General features: G+C 33.1%; 1 long non-coding RNA gene across 1 annotated transcript; it reads left to right on the plus strand.

Moving 5' to 3' along the window:
• The first annotated feature begins 436 nt into the window (after window positions 1-436).
• LOC128286642 (uncharacterized) lies at window positions 437-1,273 on the plus strand. The gene is made up of 2 exons (XR_008277260.1): window positions 437-524; window positions 1,091-1,273. It is a non-coding gene; the product is annotated as an uncharacterized LOC128286642 (long non-coding RNA).
• The last annotated feature ends 3,500 nt before the right edge of the window (window positions 1,274-4,773 follow it).

Genomic DNA, 4,773 nt, shown 5'->3' on the forward strand with positions numbered 1-4,773 from the left:
TTGGAATAAGTGGTAAGCGCTTGATTTAAGTTGTGGTTGATTTTGGGTTTCTAAATTAATCGTGTAATAAGTCTAATTCTGAGCGTTGGTATGTCGATTTTTAAGTTCTGGAAGGCTCAGGAATGTTTTCGCATCGAATCGATACCAGGTGTGTACTCGAAACGCAGAATCAAGTTTTCGGCAAAAGCCAAAAATGATCATTGTCGACGCCATACGGGCGTGTGGTTGCCCGTTTGGTAGGCTGTGTGTAAGAACACAGCTGTGTGATCAACGAAGGCATGGCCGTGCGCAAGACATGGCCGTGTGGTGGCTCGAGTGTGGCCGTGTGGGCCATACGGGCTAGGCTAACTTGGGTGTCTGGTATCTGGGTTAGGCCATGTGATCCACACGGGCAAGGCCAATTTGGGCGTGTGGCATCTAGGCTTACACGGGCAACCCACACGGGCGTGTGGGCCCATCTATCTAAAATTTTTCCTAGGGTTGCACGGGTCGTCCCAAACAACTGTGGGCCTACTGTAGGATCGGTAAGGGCAGACAAACCTTAAACTGTATGATCTGTTTGTCGGATATCTTATACTGAACATGATAGAATTGTGCATGTATGATTATTGATCTGTATGACTATCTGTGATCTGATTGATAGCATGTTGAGTATGTCAAATTGCATAACTGTTTCTGTTTCTAATATTGTTATTGGGGTGGGATGATGTTTATTGGAGGAAGTGTTCTGAAAGGTAGTTTATGCCTATTATCTGGCAGCATGGCTGCATTATATCTATTATGTGCCACATTGGTACAAAATGGTGTCTAGGGTTGGGTGAGTGTTTTAAACCCCGCATGGTATGTAGGGATGGTCGGAGATGGTGTGTAGAGGATGGGGGTGGGCATCTGATTTCTGATTCTGATTTGCAGATCTGTATTTGTATCTAAGATGGGCTTAGGCCTGAATCTGCATCTGCGTCTGTAATGGGCTTATGCCTCAATTTGGATCTGTATGATGTTTGATAATTAGTATGTTGGCATGTGTAATTCTGCTGGGTTACACACTAAGTTTACGTAAACTCACCCCCTTTCTGTTTGTTCTGTATAGGTAATCTACAGAGGTAGGTGGATCGGTGCAACGAAGGACTCGACGGTGACCACCCGCTTTTACTGTTTTATTTTGTTTTATGGTTTTAATTAAGTTTTGACATTGAGACGAGAGAGGTTGTATTTTTTGGGACTTTTGGATCTTTTAAACTATTTGGCGTTGGTTTTGGTTTTTTGGTTTTAACTTGCTTATAACTATGATGGTTTTACCTAAAACATGATTTTCTTGCAATACAAATTGTTTTCCTTAAACACGACGATTTTTCCTAAACTTCCGCTAAAATGATACGTTTTAAGGCAAGTTGACTAATTGAATATACATTTCGAAATAAATGAAAGTAATTAAAGGTTTTAAGTTTAAGGTTTTTATCAAGTTAGCTCCGTTTTCAAATCCCTTCCATGTGACATTGTCGGATTCGACCATAACGTTTAGGCCGGGTTTGAGGTGTTACAGTACATTTAGCTTACTTTTTGTCTCAAGCTATAATGTCGCTACAATATTTAATCTCACCGCCACCGCCCATCTAAACCATCCTTAGAGTCCTTAATCATGAGATTTTATATCTTATATATATAGATTATCAGTTGGGTGTAAATTCATCAAAGCTTTTTGTACACTCTTAAAATTAAAAATTTAGTTACTATACTTTAAATTTGAAACATTGAGTCTTTGTCCTTTTTTTATTTAAAAATCTTGGTTCGTCCGTCTAGTTTTACCATTAAAGTTAATGATGTAAGAGGTAAAATAATTTTTAACCCTCAACATTTACAATTTTTGTCACCTTGATTCTTACTATTTAAAAGTACATAAATAATTTTTCTATTTAAATAAAAAATAAAATAAAAATATATATTTTTATTAAAAACTGAAAAAATTATGAAATAAATTAAGACTCTTTTAAAATTCAAAATATAAAAAAAATGATTTTAAATAAAAACCCAACATTCAATGTTATCTAAATCGGACGAGACTGGCCAGTCGAATCGGTTGGACTAGGTATCGATTTGGGTATCGATCAAATGAAAGGTAAAACACCAGTTGACCTACAAACTGATACGAATTGATTGAACCAAGCTAAAAAATCAATTGAACCAACAATTGAACCTACTTCAAACTAGTCTGATTAGTTGGTTGCAGAACAACAGGTCCGATTGGTTCAAAGAAAATAAATTATTAAAAAATAAAAAATAAAACTTATAAAAATCAATTTAACTACAATTTCAAATGGCTTGTTGCAAGTCAATTAATTTTTAATTTTTTAAAAACTTTCTTAGTCCTATTTTTTTGTTAATTTGGTCTATACTTTTTAAAAGTAGGTAAAATTTTAAAAATATTTAAACATTATTCTTTTTCATATTTTAAACCAAAAACATAAAAATTTATAATTTTATAAAAATAAAAGATATGAAAAATCAAAACACTTTAAAAATAAAAAATATTACTTTTTAAAAAGTTAAAATATAAAAATTCTAAAATTTAATGTTATCTTAATCAAATGGACCAATTAGTTTAGGAACCAGTTGGGATATTGGTCCAATGAGAGGTAAAAAATTGGTTGACCCACGACCCAATATGGATTAGTTGAATTGGGCTAAAAAACTAGTTGAACAGGTAGTTGAACGATTTTTATAATTTTTTTATTTTTAATAATTTATTTACTTTGAATCGGTCGGACCGATCGTTCTGGAAATCAATTGGTGAAACATATTCAAAATTGGTTCAACTGTCTATTCAAGTGGGTTTTTTTTAGCTCGATTCAACCAGTCCATACCAGTTCACGAGTTAATCAATTTTTTATCTCTAATTAGACCAATACCTCAATTGGTTTTCGATTTAAACAGTCCAACTGATCGATCCGGTCTAGTTTAGATAACATTAAATTTTTAATTCTTTTTTATAGTTTTAAAGTCACTTTTATTTAAAGGGTAATAATCAAATTGATGAAAAGTAAATAAAAAATATAGAAATTCAATATCTTAAAATTAAAGTATAAAAGTTAAATTTTAAATTTTAAATTTTTAGAAAATACAAACATCTTTATCAGTTAACATGAAGGGATAAAAAGAAATATTTTAGGGACTGAGATAATGATCCTATCCCATCATCAAGGTTGCATTATCCAAAGGATGGTTATTCAGCATAAAACTTGTCAGTTTCGAGTGTCTATTCTTAGAGCACTTTCTTGAGAAATGTTTTCACATTTTAGGAGTGTGTTCTCTAGTACCCTACTACATGAAGGGTTGAGTAGAGAGAGTGAAGGTATACAAACTATGTAATTTTGAGGTTGTAATTATTTTTGGTGAGTTTAAGTAAATTAAGTTTATTAATTTTTTAATAATTTTATTATAGATTTTCATTATATTTATTCTTTTTGATATAATATTTATAACTATTCATAACTCATTCCCACCTTTTAAATAGGAGGATAATATGCTTTAGCGTACTCGACCCACGTTTTCTTGTACTGGCAACAATGCCCATGCCAATGGAGTTAAGACTTAATCGAAAAATTAAGTTGGTTATTAAAGATTGTACTCTTCAAGTTTGCATAATGCGTTTATTTTTTGATTAAGCACCCACAAATATAAATTGTTGAATCCAACTATATCTCAATTTTTGGTCTCTTCTACGCATTTATTTTACTTCTCTTAACTGCATATCCTAACATTTGAAACTCGTTGGGAGAATCAAGTCTCACAACAATTGATTTGGGTAGTTTCTTAAAATAGTTTGCTATATAATTTGTGGATACCCTTATTTGGTCACCAAGATCCCTTAAAATTGTATATTTCATCTAATTTGATCATTTTATATTAAAGTTTCATTATATTCTCATTATGAAAATGATCATCCACCTTGTGAATGATAAATTCACTTTAAAATAAATGACCTGTTGTGTAACACCTGTACCCGACTCGATCATCAGGTCTAGGTACCAAGTATCATAATTAACCCGATTTTCTTAACATTAATTCTAACTTGATAGATGACAATATATTTCAAAAATTTCAACTCCAGTTAAGTTTTCCATTATACAAATGCTAGAATATTTATAAACATTTTGCTTTATTGGGCATGTACATTTATAATTACATAGACCTGGAACTTAAGATTTTGATTAAGTTGCACTCTTTTGAACCCTGAGACACAGCCTCTGAGGGTGCCCCTCTATATACATGATACAACAACGCCATTCACGTGGACTTGGTGATGTTTGGCTTGGTCCCTCCATATAACCCTCAAGTTATTCTTGACCCTGCATCTGGCGTACAAGACTCATAAGTCAAAATAAACTTAGTGAGATTCTGCGCATCAGTAATTGAAAATGTTATCAAAATTTTGGGTAACGGAGTTAGTGCCAATAATTAAACTCCTTGAATAAAGTGGACGATCTTGCAATTTGACTGGCGTAGTCTACGCCCATGCATTCTTCTTAAACATATTACTGACGGATATATCAGTACGGGTTTGGGCTTAAGTGTCCCCTTTTTGGCACCCATTTACAAGACTTGGTGGTATCCCACCAATATGACGGATTCTTATCCTAATCTCTTCATTCTATTATGTACTCAAAACAACTTACCGTATCATCCTGCCCATTCCTTTCTTTTGACTTATCCTGTGCATAAACCCTTTTTTAGGGAGACCCATTTATAACATCCTAATTAGCGACCTTTGAATTA

Source organism: Gossypium arboreum, chromosome 13 (genome assembly GCF_025698485.1).
Source record: "Gossypium arboreum isolate Shixiya-1 chromosome 13, ASM2569848v2, whole genome shotgun sequence".
Taxonomy (NCBI): Eukaryota; Viridiplantae; Streptophyta; class Magnoliopsida; order Malvales; family Malvaceae; genus Gossypium; species Gossypium arboreum.